This window comes from Varanus komodoensis, unplaced genomic scaffold, assembly GCF_004798865.1.
Source record: "Varanus komodoensis strain SLA01 unplaced genomic scaffold, ASM479886v1 scaffold35, whole genome shotgun sequence".
Classification (NCBI taxonomy): domain Eukaryota; kingdom Metazoa; phylum Chordata; class Lepidosauria; order Squamata; family Varanidae; genus Varanus; species Varanus komodoensis.
Genome location: NW_025335856.1, coordinates 10351295 through 10368248, shown reverse-complemented (window position 1 = coordinate 10368248; position 16954 = coordinate 10351295).

Below are 16954 nucleotides of genomic sequence, written 5' to 3'. Positions count from 1 at the left end.
TCAAATCACAACTCCCAGAATTCTGTAATGTAAGCCATAACAATTGATGTGGCATGAAACTGATATAAAATATCATAGCCTATACACTTCCTTGCAAACTTGTGGCTTACATATTCCTTGTGTTTTCTTTCGCAGGAAAAAAATGGACTTCGTAGAAATATTCCCTAACCTAGTTTCCAACCTCAAAGAGTAAAAAGAGAGATAAAGTGAAAGCACATGAACAAAGACTGAATTCAAACTCATGGAATAAAGTTGACCCATTTCATAAAATCCTTTGCAACTTTTGGTTCTATTTAATGATTCTTGCATTTGTCAAAAGACCTAATGGGAGTGTTCACACTGAGCCTCTGCCTGCCTGCTTTTTGTGCCATATTTAGAACTGGAAATACGCTGGATCATGGAGGGTTTGCATGAATCATCAAGTGTGTGCCTTGACTCGAAAAGTCTGTATCATTCCTTCAGCTGGTATTCACCGGTGAACAAAGATGGTCATGCTGCTGCCGCTGCTTTGTGCAGCTGCACATTTAGGTGATCTAGACATCTCCATGGCTACAACTAGGCAGGATTTATGTTCTGAGCTGAAATTTCACGGAAGTTTTTTTCCCCGAGGTTTTGTGTTTTTAAACATCCCTCCATACCCCCTTCCCCCCATCCTGGAAAATGTTGCATTGCAAGATTTTCTTTAAATATTCTCCGTTATTCTTTCTGTGGTGACTTTGCCCCATGATGCCCTAGAATAATGCTAGTCCACAGCACTGTAGAAGTTGCAAAGCAGCAGTTCGCCTGCCAACACAGTGCCAGCAGCTGTGCTGTTTCCATTGCCACTCATAGTGGCAACAATCACAATAATAATACTAAGAGAGGAGGAAGCTGCGGCACTGATGGTTGTTAATGGTGTGACTCACCTGCAAGAGGAAACTGTTGGGGAATTGTCCACCCCCAACTCCCGATTCTCTGTCTACCAGTTGGGAAATGTTGACAGGCCACTTGGGCAAAGCTCCATGTTCAAGGAATGGAAAAAATATGTTAAAGGGGGAAGGGAAGGGAAGGGAAGGGAAGGGAAGGGAAGGGAAGGGAAGGGAAGGGGGAAGAAGAATGGAGAATAAACTCATCCTTAAGACACTATGTATTACATTTTGTTTGCAGGTGAGGGCTGTGTGTGTGAGAGTGTGTGTGTGATAATTACTCTTCTGTTGTAAAGTGTAGATGGTTTAACATGGGAATGGAATGGTGAGGTGGGAAGATCATTAGACCCTTACTCTAATAGACTTTGAAAGTGGTAGGGTCATCTTACTGGTGGATAAACCTGTTGCTTGGTTCTATCTGTTTTCCAAAATCAAGAAAGGTTTAAGCTATTTTTTCAATAGACCTCCCAGAGCTTCTCAGATTGGCATTCAGGGTGTTTTTATAGCCTTTAACTATATAGGTAGGACTTTAATTTTGCACCTGAAAGTCTTTTCTTCTTATTTCAATGTTTGAGTTAGAATGTGAACTGCAGTTATACCATAGTTAAAAGAAAGTGTGATTTTGTGCATGCTGAGACTTTAGTTGTATGTTCCAAGGAAATAATGTTCCATCTATTTTGGCACTGGGCTTGAGTGCAACCTTGGCAATGATCTCAGGGGATATATGTGGGCAGGACTAAAGGCAAAATAGATTGGGTCTAGGGTCATGCAAGGGCAAAACTCAAGTTCACTGAAGTTCTCTGAATTCCTTCTCAAAACGTGCTCTAACTCAACACGTTGTGTAAGATATGCTCTTCTCTCTCTCTCTCTCTCTCTCTCTCTCTCTCTCTCTCTCTCTCTCTCTTTGTCATGGTCACCCATGCATATCTGAGTGCATACATGTTTCCAAAGTATGGAATTGCACACATCTGTATTCTTGTCCCATCAAAGTATAAGTGTATGCTTTTAAAAATATGTATTTTTACTATGGCTTTTTAAAAATGTAAGCATGGAGGTGGGGAGTCCCTGATCACATGGTAAGGTAAGACATGCATGGATTTCAATTGCAGATTTCATCCAAGTTTGTATTTGATCTGGAAGTTGCACACTTGGTAAATCCTGGTCAAACATGAACTGAACTTCTCATATATACCTAATTAGGAAAATGCCTCACCTCCCCCACCCCTGGCCAAAAAGACAAACCAAAAAAATGAAACGAACTGAAATGAGACGAAATGAGATGAAACAAGATGAGACACACCCAGGTACTAAAGCAAGAAAGGCAGAGAGCCAGAACTGCGTAAAATTTGGCAGCAATAGCTGAGTTTCCTGGAGTGGGCCATGGGGAAGGGACATAGACTTCTGTGGAACCACAGAGGGCCAGACTGGGGTTCAAGGCTCACAGGTCTGGCATTCTGAGCCTCTCTTTAAGAGCACACAGTGGCTGGAATGGGTTGTACGCTAAACCTGTTTGCCTTGGTTGTAGATGTTAAAGTCTGCCTCAACTGTTCAGGTTAAATCTCCTGTATAGCAGTTAAAATCTTGCTGTCAGACAGTTGTCCAGCACATGAGAAATTGCTGTACTGGTATTTACCAGATGATGAAGCCAGAAGCAATAGCCTGAGAGTAGAAAGTATGATTGCTACCACTCAATTCTTTGTGTAAGCTAATGTTGCTGTTTTTGTTAACCTTAGCCCCACTGAAGATGTTTCCTCCTTGCACCCCACACTGAAACTATAGCCATCCTTAGCAATAAATCCCATCGAAATCAATGGAAGCTAGAGCAGATTAAAAACAACCGGGATTTGACTGTACGCGTTAATACCTTGTAACAACAGTAAGAGAATATAGACTGCTTTGCAAAACTCTCTCTAAATAAGGCTTGCAGTATTTCATTCATATTGAGGAATGTTTCTGAAAGTTTCCTCATCTAGATTTCGTTTGGTGTTCCTTATTGCTTAGTCTTGGTTCCTTCCCAATTAATACAGGAAGCTGGATTTAGTCATGCTTACGATAGAACCATTGGCAACAATGGGACAAGTTAGTCATGTGTTTGTTTGCTTGTTTGTTTGGGAAATTTGTATGCTGCCCCATTCACACAAGCCTCAGGGTGGCTTCATGTCCATCTTAATTTTCTTTGATTTCTATAGCTCTACACTGAATGCTATTATCCTAACCCAAATGTTAGGATTCCTCCATGTCCCATTTTTTAAAAAGCTTCTCTCCGTTCTATCTTTCCATCTGCCCTGTGAGGGAGGCTAGGCTGAAAATCAATAAATGACCTTAGGTCAGTTGGTGAGCTTCAGGGCCAAATGGGGACCAGACCCCGGATCTCACAAGCCCCAGTCTAGCTTTCTCACTGTTCTGCCACATGTTTTGTCTTGGAGAGACTGTATATTTAATTACATCAGTATTTCTTTTGTACACTATTTCATCACCATGCTCCTGTACATATTCATTGATAACAGGCTGAAAACAGTAATGTATATCAAGATGCCTTGTGTGGAGGCGGCATTTTATCGAATTGCAGATTATTTTATTGGCGTTCAGTGTTTATTTACCAATGTACATTACATCTTGAAAATGGCTGACATGCATAAATAAGAGATAACTCAATATTTCATTCTAATAAAACATTGAAACAGCAGACAATAACATTCCACAGCCCGGCTCAGCATCCATATTACAAAACAATTTAAAAGCAGCAGCAACATAAACAATTAAATAGTCAAAAGTTCAGCTGGAAGCCAGCTGAAATACATTCAGCTAGAAACAGCTTCAAATTAAGGGATTTCCTAGATCTCTTTTAAAAGCGTTGCGAATGGTACAAAGTGGGTACTGCTTTATAGGGAGCTCAACAAAGATGGGGCAACCACCAAGAAAATCCTGCCTCATATGCCTGCCAATCTAACGGTCATGAACAGGCATCTTAGGTTGATGTAGAAGCTGGATGAAGTATTATTTGTGTCACCATTGTTTTTCTTGATGATTTTATTCAGTAACATTGAAAGATGTAAAGTAAATTAAAGGCTGGTTTTAAAAAGTGCAGTATAAAACTGGAATTGATGAAAAATGGGATATTGGCCGAGCAAACTGAAGGAAAAATGTAGGGATGGACACTGGGGGAGGGGTCCTTTGTCATTTACCCAAGGTTGTGCACATTTTCCTTGTAGCCTTGAACAGTTTTACGTGAATAGCTTTGTGAACCATTGCTCTTTAAGGACACGCAAATCAGCAAAATTAAAAGTATCTGGATCTCACCTTGAAGTGTATTCTGACTTGTGTCCATATCTGATTGAGGAACTTGTTCTTTCATTTTTCACTTGAAAATTCATGTCATTTTCTCAGCTGCAATTGTACATATTTTAATGTAAGCATTTTCTTCCCTCTATTAAAGTTTGTTTTTATCTATTTTTCTGCATATTTCCTAAGTCAGGCACTCTGAGTATTTTGGTTTGTTCAGATCATATTGCAAACTCAAAAACAGACAGAATTCATACACATTAATGTGGGTCCACATGCATGATTTGACAGCTCATAATGATTAATGAGTTTCCTCATACAGGGAAAATTAAAACAGAGGAAAGGATATCGCTGTTTTCAATTTCCACCGAGAATCAATGGACTAGTTGGGATTTGATTCAAATCTGAATCAAAACTGAGTTGTTTCCCAAAAGCCCAGTTTGAGGTACAAAACAAATCTTGTGGTTGGTGCACACCCATATCTTATATCCTACAATTTAAGTTATAAACCAGGACCCATTTATTTCAATTGCAAAGCAAAATGGGGCAAAAATATCCAGTCTTAAACAGATCGGTCTCTTTGATAGATCTGTGAAAAGTGAAGTTTTTGCTGTTGCTGTTCTTTCAATGATTCCTGTTGCTGTTGTAGCCAATTGCATTTTATGTTCTATTGTTTTAAAAGTTAGCATACAACATTTCCTCGAGGAGGTTTTAACTCAAAAGATGGTATAAAAATAGTGGTAAAGATAAGAGGGAGCTGAACTTAGGAAGAGAGGCCTCTACCTAATACTGAGCTAGATTGCAGTCCCCTTTTCCAGTGTCACTGATACAGACTGACCACAGTTCTGAAGGGTTTCAGGCAGGACTCCTCTCTACCTCTGTCTGGAGAAGCTGGGAATTGAGCCTCAGACCTTCTGTATGCAGATCAAGTGCTCCACCGCTGAGCTGCGGCTCCTCTATGATCCACGGTGCTACAACTGCATAGCCACAAGGTCTTCTCACTGTGACAAAGAAGCCTCAAATTTCTGGGTTTGAAACCCAGCACTATAATGAATATAGGGCAGCTTTGATTAAAAACGAAACGAAACGAAACTCCTTTCATCAGTGATACCTTGGAGAAATCTACTCTGTTAACTTGTGCCAGACAATCCTATGTGTTCCCTGCATGAAAAGGCAAGAAAACTCATGCGCATCTTTTATATACTTGCACAAAATCACGATACCATATGCATTAAGCCAATCCTGTATCCACAACAGAGGGAGATACTTGTCCTTCTTCGCAACACTTCTGAAGGGCTGTGTTTACCAAATGTTCCCTTCTTATGAAAACTATACATAGTTTTCTGTGCATGGACAGACAATTAAAGGAGTGTCATTGACAGTGTATATGTTGGTTTGCTGTACAGTAACGATCGGCAGAAACTGCTTGCAGATGCCTGACCTTTGACTCAGCCCATCATAGAGGTGTCTCATGCTCCTTGGCTTGTTCGCTTGAGTAATGAGGAACAATTGGCAGATGGTCAGATAATGGGGTGGCATGTTGAATAGCCAAGTGACTGACACTTGTAAGACTCCATGGATGATGTGCTTAGTGACATCCTTAATCTGACAGTGCCTCCCCCTCAAAATGCTTTTTCTTGTGTGCCATGTTCTGGATGGACACCATCACAGAAGCAGCAAATCAGGTTTTGATTGCTGCCCCTTTGGGTTAGCAAGACCGAAGCAGAAACATTAATATGCACCAGTTTAGTTCCAATGTTCAAGCAAGCTATGGCAAGATATGCCGGAATTCAGTCTGGAAAAAGTTTACCACTAAAGCCAGTAGAGGGCTGATTCCAAGCCTAATTTCAGTGGGGTGGTTGATTTTGGGGTTAAGCCAGGAAGGGAATATTTTTGAGCCTAATTATAGTCTGGGAAGGTTCTTCATGTGTATAGGGAGAAACTCAATGCATGTGTGCTTGACAGGCCCTTCGGCAACCCCAAAGCCCAAATTGAGACTAGTTGTTGCTTTTCATTGCTTCAGCTTTCAGAAGACTGTGGTTTGCATGTATATAAACTGCAGCAGCAATTTGCAGAAATTCCAACTGTAAATCAAGCGAATTGGACAAATTACAGCCAGAATTAATGCCATTGCCCAAATTGCAGCCAAAATTTACAAAATTTGTCTGGCTTGGAAAAAAATGCAAATAATGCCCTGCTTTAAAAGAGGGAGACTTTGAGTCCACTCATGACTCAGAGAGAGTTGGCACAAGCTGAGATTATACAGTGCCACGTAAGCAGTGACCACAAACAGGAATGGGAATTAGGTGTGAAGTCTGGAGAACTCTGGTAATCACAATCAGTATTTGGCCATGTGTAACTGGATGAAATGGTGTATGTAATTGTGGGTGGAATGTGGGGGGATTCACATTCTCTATAGGTGTGTGTGAATGGATGCATGTGTGTTTGTGTGCATGCAAGAGAGAGGAGAGAGCGAGAGAGAGAGATGGCGGCCATATCCACCCTAGCTTTGGTTCCACTCACTTCTTTGCAAGGAGCCTTGAAGTAGATACTGCCCTCCAATCAAGTTGTTTTCTTCTTAGAGTAACATTTGCTTAGGACTTCTGTGCAAAGGAATTTTGTCCTGAGGGGATTAAAAAAGCAGAAAAAGCTTTGCAAAGGGGTGTAGTGTGGTTGAAAGTTGTGGAATATTTTGCAGTTTTGAAGAAAAGATGAAAAGGGAGGAGGGTCCTAAGGAGAAGTCCATGTGCAATCTGTTGTTCCTAAAATGAAAACGAAACTAAAAATACCTCACAAATAGTGTTGCTATATTAACCATCACCAGCAGCAATAATCACCAATTACTTTCAGAAAATGTAACAGAGCATAATAATGGGGAAACACATGCAAAAGTAACATGGAGCAAATGCTAGCAGGTCTCTAGAATAACTCATAGCCTGTCACAGTGCTGCACTACAGCACGGGGGCGGGGGATTGGTTGCAGCAGAATTAGCCCCGGATTCAGAACTCTCGGTCCTAGAATGAAAGGAAATTACGGTTGAGTCCAGTCTTGAAATACCTGCAAATAGCCCCAAACAGGAGGGAAAGCAGGGAGCAAGCGAAGTTAATAGTTAATCCCTGCTGAGCTAATGAGACACACTCTGGGCTAAAAGAAGTGGACCTGCTTAACTAAAGGAGGATTAGGGCGTATCCTGCTAGCACTGAGGACCATTTCCGGAAGAAGAAATCTAGCCAAATAATTTCCCTGTTTAATATTCTGCAAATGGATCTTACAAGAGTACACCAATAATAAAAAAGTACTAGATACAATTGTCTTTTGAACAATGAGATTTGCCCCTGACTGTAGGAGTCACATGTTTATTAAAAACATGTAGTTTCAATGTGTGTGTGTGTGTGTGTGTGTGTGTGTGTGTGCAAGAGAGAGAGGCAGAACACTTTATGAACCAAGTAAAGATTAAACTACAATTCCACCTTACAAAGACAACAAGGTCCATATTTGGTTCGCCTCAATAATGTGATGGATACAGTGGTGCTCCCCACCTGAAGCTCCATGCAGCCAACCTCAAATCTATCATTTCGTAAACACCATGTCTTCAACAAAGTGACTTTACAATAATTCCTTTATGAGTACAGATGGACTCAGACTATAGGATAAATGTTGCTTTGAGCTATTATATAAGCATGGCACTAAGAAGAAGAGTTACCTGATCCAAGAGTAAACTAAGTCCCCAAATTTCCCACCCTTTTTGCTAGCAGTGACATGGCAGTGGGGTGTGGGGAGGTAATATTGCATTGAACATTTTCTGGGAAAGTAGAAATCCTCCAGTTGTGTACTGGGGGAACCAATCAGAAATGGGGTGATATCTTTTCCCCTGCCACTCATGATTGTATTTGTATGTACTTGTGTTTTGTATCTTGGCTAATATTTTGCATTCTCCTTAGTACAGAGTGGAAGATGGCAGTCATAACACCGAGAGTAGCAGGAAACTGAATGCTCCAGCAAGGTATGGTGAAAATTTCTGTGACCTTCATTAGGTTTTAGAAAAGGTGGGAGAAGAAGGATCAGGAAAACTGTAGAGGCTAAAAGCAGATTTATTTGTGTACCCAAAACACGCTTGGTTAGTTCACACTAACTGCAAGGGAAGTTAGTTCTAAGTTGTTATCAAAGACTTCATAGAGGAGATTCTTTCAATAGGAGACACTGAAGTATCCCATATACTGGTGAAAATAGTATGTTTTAATGTTTATTTGCATGATGGTTGTTAATGCGTTCTAGCTGATTTGTGGAAGTTCTTGCCTTTGGAGGGCTGTTTTATCTCTTTGTAGCTTAATTTGTTATGTGCTTTATAGCGTCACTTTTCAGCATGATTTTTGATGGTAAGGGTTTCTTGTGGTTCAGGTTCAGATGTGATGTTTTTCTGAAAGATGAATTTGCATACTCCCATATGTGCAATTTAAATGTTTCCTGAGTTATAATTTTAAGGCAGTTTTGTTTCTTAAAAGCATTGTTGGGGAAACTCAAATAAATCTTTGTAGAGAAAGGTTTTTTACATGTGCCTTTGTGATATAAAATCAAACCTGCAGTGTCCTTCTTGCCCAGAAAGAAGTGGGGGAAAACCCTGAACAAATACAAGAAACTCATTGGTAGTCAAGAGGAAGGGGGCGGCTCCAGGGGAATGGGATGTGGCAATCTGAGGAACCCCAGAAGAGCAATGGGGTTTCCAGTCAGGCCAGACTAGGACCCTGCTGAACCTGAGGTTCTTACTGCTGGTTTATACATTGCTTCAGAATAGCCCTGGGTCCATCTCTACATCATACTGTAGTCTGGTTGCCATTCAAATGCATAGGGGAAAAAAAAGATGGCTGGCTTCTGAAGCCACTGGAGGTGGGGCATTTGGATCACCCCAAAGCTAGGTGGGCCTCCCAGCAACGGGGATTTCTAAGCCTGAACCGTCACAGCCAAGTACATAAAATAGCCGTAGGGTATGGAGGAGATACCACACCCTAAAAAATTAGTCTACCCTTAGGGAAGACAGGGCTATAGTTCAATGGTACAACACCAGCTTTTCACACAAAAGGTGTCAATTCCTAGCATATCAAGGTAGGACTAGGACAGCTTCCTGAAACCCTGGAGAGGTGCCACCTCTCAGTGCTGGCAGAAGAAAGCTAGACAGACTCCTGGTATGATTCAATAGAAGGAACTTCCTATTTTGCTTTCATCTATTGCTTAGGAAACACTAGCACTTCTTTGTCAGCACACTGTTTGGAGATTACTGCACTAATCTCCATGCCTCCATCAATTCCCTGGGTGGCAGACAACTGCTAATAGGTCATGAATAAGAACAATAAAGTATGGAATCAAAGCAGCCTCCTGTGAAGCAACAGCCACTGAAGAAGCTTCTCAGTTAGATTTAATAAGGCAAATATTGAACATCAAGGAAATAAGTGATTATTAAATCTCCATAAATTGGCATGCAGTGGGATGTACTCTGATCTCACAGCTGTAATAAATATCTTTGGGGGTGTTTTATTTAATATCTTTCTGCCCACATATATTAAAATGATGCATATTTCGGGGAGGGGGGCAATGTAAAACAGAACCTACGACGCCTAGCCATCAATCTGATGCTAAGTTGTAGTTAATAGCCTTCCCAAGGGGAAAACTGCAGGCAAATAGTTATGAATTTGGTGTTATGGAGTCTTTATCCAGTCACATCAGAGAATTCATTGCTCTTTGTGTGCCTGGGAGAAAAATAAGCAGTTGTGACAGGAGGCAGGAGGGAGTGGGTGGGTACAGAGTTACAAATCAGAAGAGATCATTCTTTCTAAGTTCAGAATAAATACCAGCCCCTTCCTTCTGTTTATTTCACTATACAAAATGAAATTGGACCACTACTTGTGTGTGTGTGGGTATGTGTCTGGATGGATGGACGGACGGACGGACGGATGGATGGATTGCAATGATGTTTAGATGAATACAGACACACTCACCTGCAATAAACACCTGAGAAACATGAACTACCTTTACAAAATTAAGAGTTAATTCCTGACTAAATAACATAATATTGAAATATAGAAAAAGGATAAACCGACCCAAAGTAAGTTCACTGTGTTGAGTATAACTGCCCTGAGTGTCTTTGTTTGTTTGTTTGTTTGTTTGTTTGTTTGTTTATACATGCATTTATAGGCCCTTGTGGCGTGAACTGGGGTACACATACATCTTTTTAAAGTCTTCTGTTGATTTCATGCAGAAAGTATCAAGTTCAGTCCTTAGTTTCTCCACTTAAAAAGAGCTGAGGTTTCAAATAATGTAATAACTTTGGAGTGCTTTACTGGGTGGGTTCTTATGGAGAAAATCATATACTCAGGAACATATGCAATTATATATGAAGAGTGTGCATGCACACACCCAAACACATGCACAGGGTTTTATTGTGATGAAAATGACTGCCATTGTTGTCTGTATGCAGCTTTATTTACTCAAAGGTTTTCGAAATTAGCAATCGGTCATAGCTTCCTGCTGCTTGTTTAAATAGCAAGAACTCCCACAGTATTCATTTTGAGTTAGTGAAGAATAATGTTGACTGTTCTGTTCTTCTCCTGAACCACTGAGTGATGCACATACACTCTGTGTGCCTTCTCTTATTCAGATATGACATCGCACCCATAGGGGAATAGTGTGTGAATGGGCCCTTAGGCAAGTTCGTCTTCTTCTCATATTAATAAGGGGTATGATTGGTAAGCAGGTAACTGTCAATGGGACCCATAATGGAGCTCGCTGACATTTCTCCAGGCATGTCATCTGTTTAACTTCCATGCCATCTCAGTCCCTGTGGTGCTCTAAGCATAGCTGTGTAATGTACCAGGATGCAGGTGGTTCAGCTGGTGGCATTCCAGAAGTTGTACCTGCAGAAGGGATTTAGAGCAGGGTGGACCAGGGATGGATTGGGATCTGTCTCTGGTTGATCTACAGCAGATTGGCAAGGACTCTGGATTCCCAGTTGAAATAAGAGCAACACAAATCTCCCAGGACCTAAAATATGCTGCTGAAAAAACGGGCTTGGAGGAAGCAGGTGAAGGCTTTTGTACAGATGGACTCGTGAGCACTATGCCACTTGGGTAATCAAACCAAAGACCTAGCTAATAATTGCTTGCTTATGTTCTAGCAGAAACCCACATGAAATGATAAGTGGATAGACAGACAAATCTATCAATTCCACTTTCTCCTGCATTTAATTTTTGCAAATGTTACATTCCTTAAATGTCAAAGCTGAACAAATTTGCACACTTTGGTAATTGGTTTTAATAAAATGAAGTAAAATAAAGTTTTGGTTCATCTGCCTTGGCCAAATTCAGTAGGTGAAAGGAGAGAACATGTTGCACCTGCCTGCTATGCAATGAGGCAACAATCCTATTCAGCATTAACATGGCTGAACCCACTGGGGTTCACACACAGACTTTTAATAGGTAGATAGAGAAACCCTTGGGCCTGGATGGACATGTCTCAGTTTTGGTTTCACTGAGTCTCTCTCTCTCTCAGTCTCTCTCTCTCTCTCTCTCTCTCTCTCTCTCTCTCTCTCTCTCTCTCTCTCTCATCTTGAGCTCTTTCCATCCTGTATATTAAGAAATGTGCAGCCTTTGGGAAAGTTTTATCAAAAATTTTTCCTGAAAACAAATTTTCACCCACCTTTAAATTATAACAGGATATATTTTCAAATAGGGACAGATAAAAGATGCCCAGATTCAAGGAATATTTGAGGGTCAACAACATTGCACTGTAGTGAGCACTTGAAGAAGAGTAGGTGTCACATCTGGATACCTAAGGAGACTTTGATGCCATGAAAGTATCCAAAAGTGAATAAAGTACTGATAAGAAGATTCTGGGTTTCAGCTAGCAAAAAACAAAAGATAGTGGTTACAACACTCCCTCCACAAAAATGTTTTAAATATATGATATATTTGTGACATTTCTTCTCTCCTTCCTTTTTCTCTGGTCTGAGAAAGAATAAATCATAACCCAACACAAACATATTATTATTAGTCCTTCTCCAAATGCCACTCTGTGAAGATGAATTTTGAAAAAAAGATGGCAGAATAGTGTGGGTGGTAGATTTGAAGTCTCAGTGCATGGCTAGATATTTGTAAGGGAATTTCCAAATTCTCTTATGGTGCAGCAGTGAAGGGGAGGAGTGGAAACCCCATGTGTGAGAACACAGATGCACTTGGGGGTGCCTCTTTTCAGCCATGGAGGCAACAATTACATAACCTTACAGAAGAAAGAGTGGGCATGACTGAAGGCAACATTCCCTCTGTTACCAGACTCGGGCTGGGTACAAAGATGAGACCACTGAGAAACACAAGAGACATCTCAGCATGCAAGTGTTGGAGCCACTATATTCAGAAACAGTCTTTTAAAAACTGGCTTGGTGGACAAACCTCCCAAGGAAGATCAGGCAAGCTCAGTAGCTACAGGACACTGAAAATGGTGAGAATAGGAAGGAGGAAGAAGAGGAGGAATACTAGAAGGCTCGGAAGACTGATTTGGAATGTTAATATGAACACCCATTAAGGGAGGAGATATACTGCAATGCTTTGTTACAAGTGTCATTTGTTCTATTGACAATAAAAACAGCCTTGTGGTAATCAGACTGTTGATCTGTCCATATAGTCAACATTGACTGGCAGCAGCTCCCTAGGGTTTCCAGCCCAGCCTACAGGGGCCAGTGCTCAATGATTCATGGCCCTTTTTTGCCCCGAAGATCTATTGTGGGGATCCAGGTGATCTGAATACCCCTCCAATGAGACATTTGGTGACCCTAGGCAATGCCTTCATGTAGCTGTTTCAGAACAAACCAACCCACAAATGCAGCTTGGGAGTTTTAAGTACACATGTTAGACAGAGATAAAATGAGAGCTGCCTCGCTTGTTTACCCAGCGTTGCTTGGACCTGCTGGTGCTTTTATATTTGTACCACCAGCAGCAGTTTTTCTCACACTGTGAACAAAGAACTTGCCACTCAGATTATCTATGCCTGTCTTCTTTCTAAATCAGGAGTGAGAAACACCCAGACCACAGACCACATATGAGCAGTGGTCTTTTGTGTTGCTCACATCACTATGTGGATTAACCAACACGGAAGCAGCAAAGATCACAGTGTTTCAATTTAAAACGAGGCATGTGGGGGATACACACTACGCTTGGAAATAGACTCGTGCTCCCACAAACTTCTAAGGAGTTCTTCCTTTTTCTCCCAAACATTGTGCCAGCCTTATTTTATGGCAATATTGCAATGTCATTTCTGACTCCACGCCACTGATGTTTGGCAGCAAATTTGGCAACAGGGGGCAGGGTTGTGGACCTCTGTGGGATCCAGCTATCTTGAACCCTTGGAAGTTTTGTACTTCTTCCCTGAACATTGCATGCTGATAAACTGACTGGATCAACATTTGAAATCCCAAACATGATACATATTTAAAGCAGACTGGCCACAGAAAACATGTGCAAAGCTGAAACTGGAACTGGAATTGAGTCTTCCCAATTAGACTCTATATTGGGCTTAACACCACTATGTTCCCCTTTATGTGAGATAAAGGTTTAACAAGGACAGGATACTCCAAATGAGGATATTTTCATGGATGTTTGAAGGGCCATAATGAGAACAGGAAATACTGCATAATTGAGCAGTGGATGAGTACAAGAGAAGCCGTCAGAGTAACAAACGGGAACTTGCCACCTGCAATGCACTAAACCCAATTTATTCTGTATGAATTTTAGAGAGGTTTCTTTGAACTGCTTGGCAGAATTTATTTCTTATTATCATCTGGGCAGCTTCTAGGGGCTAACAGATATGAGGTCCCCAAAATGTAGCAAAAAGGAGTTATAAGCATGCAAGCATAAATGGAAACGGTGGCCGTCACTTTCAAGGACTGCATTGGGCTCCGAGATCCTTTTCAGAGGATGCAAGCAGTTGGGCCAACTGGCTTCCAAACTAGGACACCGATCTTACAGCACAATGCAAATATGTGCACTCTTGCACTTGTGTGCACATGCATGCGAACACATGCAAATGCAAACTCATAGTAATGAGGAATTCTATTACCTCCCAAAGCAATTGGGAAATTACCAAATCAGATTGTCATTATTTGCATTGAATTCAGGATAATTGTTTTGAATGCTATGCTCAGTGCATTGAAATAATTTTAAAAGAATACATTTGGGCTTGTTAAGGTTGCCTAATTATCATTACTGTAGAATACATTTTTCCTCTATGACCAGGATTCAAAGATCCATGGAAGATCTGCTACCGCCCAGTTCAGGTCACATAGCAAACCAATTTCACGAGCATCGGTGGGACTGGAGCTCATGGTCACTCCCAGTGTCTCAGGGCCATGAAGTTAAGTCTCTCTCTGTGTGTGGTGTGCTTCCTACATCCACCCACACACACCATTTTACCAATCTAATTATTCTCCCTCCAAAAGTGTGATATGAACTGGTGAGGGAAATTGGAATACATGTAATCCATGTATCTTTTCTCAGGCAAACCATACAAAAAAGTGTGCATGTACGATGTGTGTGGGTGTGTGATTTCAATAAGAACAATGAGAGGAAAAAGCTAATGTTTCTTCCAGTGCCATGGCTTGATTGCAGTTTTTACCTCCACATGCTGCTTCTTCTAAACATTAAGATGCGCAATAGCGAGTGGTAGAGCTCATGCAAACTTGCTCTTGGTAGCCTCATCTTTTAACAGATCCACCACCATCTCCATCATGCCTTCCATGATGTTTTATTTTTTATGGGATGGGGAGAAAAAGGGTCAGGTACAAAGGTAAGGGGAGGTTGGAAGTTGGTATGGAGTGCTGAGGCTATTCTCAAGGCACACTGTGCATCTCAACCATTGTTATTTCAAGAGTCTGAGCTTTAATACCAACAGAATAATTTAGCTGTGATTTAAGAAGGGAGGGGCAGCACCTCTGCTTTGCATGGAAAAAGTTACCAGCAGTCACCATTGTCTGAAACCCTAGAGAGATTCCACAAGTCCCTCCAGACTAATCTTTCCCAAACTTGGTCCCCCAGAATCATGAAATACAGAAGAGGTGGACTACATTTTCCATCATGCATGCACAATAGATTCCTTGTCTATGGATAATGGGAGTGCCAGTCCAATAATGCCTGGGACCTCAAGTTGCAAAATGAATGGGAATAGGTAGCAATGCACCAGATGGGACATGATTCAGTGCTGTAGCAGTTCCTGCCCTTCCTCAGACAAGCTCTCCCGTCCCATTATGAGCCTGCCCAGTTATTCAGCTCTACTGGAGAAGCTTTCGTGAGGACACCAGTGCCCCCTGAAATCCATGTGTCAGGCAGGCATAAAAGGTTTTCCTGACCCCCTGGAATGTGATCTTTCAGGATCAGTGAATGCCTCTCCATCTCTCGATTTTCAGAAAGGGTGTGAAGTGGCATCTTTTCAGTTTCACCTTTTAAAGGAGTTTTGTCTGCATTTCTAAACACCACCACCATCACTTCACTGTAACAAGGAAACGTTACATGAAGAAATGATTTTGATTGAAAGTTAAGAGCTTTTCCGAAGCAGTGTGTGTGTGTGTGTGTGTGTGTGTGTTCGTGTGCATACATGTGCATGAACACACACATGCAGGAAGGATTTCCAGCTGCTCAACAGATAGACATGCTGCATCCTGGCCTTTATATTTATTCCATAAGGGTACCCAAATATTTAAATCAGAAATGTGATCTCCATTATAAGAATTAAGTCAACAGTTGCAAAGTACTTTATACAGAGAAATCAGTGCAATTATACTTCAATTTTTAATCTATAGGTGAAAAAGTTTAGCATGTCAGATGTTGACTGGTCTTCAACTTCCACAAGTCCTGACCACAGGCCATGTAAATAGGGCTAATCAAAGATGGAGACCAAGCAGTTTTTAAAAGAGCAAAAAATCTCAGGGTCCTGAGGAATGTTTATTTTGCCCAATGCTTTTTGGAAAACATTTCTCTCCTTTGCAGGGACCTGTCATGTTTCTTCAGATAAACTGAAAAGAATCCTTCCAATATTTATTTTCTTTCAGATAGCCAGCATTTATTTCATTCAGTGAGACATTTGTGCCTTCAGCTTTTCTTGTCTTTTGGATCATTCCAGTTTTGACATACACACGTACACCTCTCACCAACTCTGTGTAGGAATAGACCGTGGCTATTCTCCCACACCTCAACCCTAGTTTCATAACATTTCCAGAATGTTGCATCTATATAATGCATTCATTGGGCTAGTTCATGATGAGTCTCCAAATAAGGATGATCCATCACTCTCTTTTATATTCTGGGCGTGCATCTCCTGTTGAGAATCAAAAAACATTATTCACCAGAGACTGCCAGTGTCCTGTTATTTTGGAGAAACACTGCCCAAGTGCTGCTGGTATTTTAAAATGTGACATTATATAATGGTGATAAAAGATACTTTTCAGGATTATCTCCTTTGGCAATCTGTCTCACTCCCCGTCCTGAGTGCTAGGAACCAGCAAGCTTGGGTGTAGTGGGGCGAGGGTGGTGAATGGGTGTCACTTGCTGAAAGCACAACTGCTTTTATCCAGAGATATTTATTTTCTAACACCGTGGTCTGACAGACAACTCACATCATTTTGCTCTTCCCCGGGAGAGCTTTGGAGCTGGTAACATATGCAAACCCCTCCTCTCCTAGGATAGTCTTATGAACGACAGCATGTTTGACTAGGATCTGTACTGATGCACAAAGC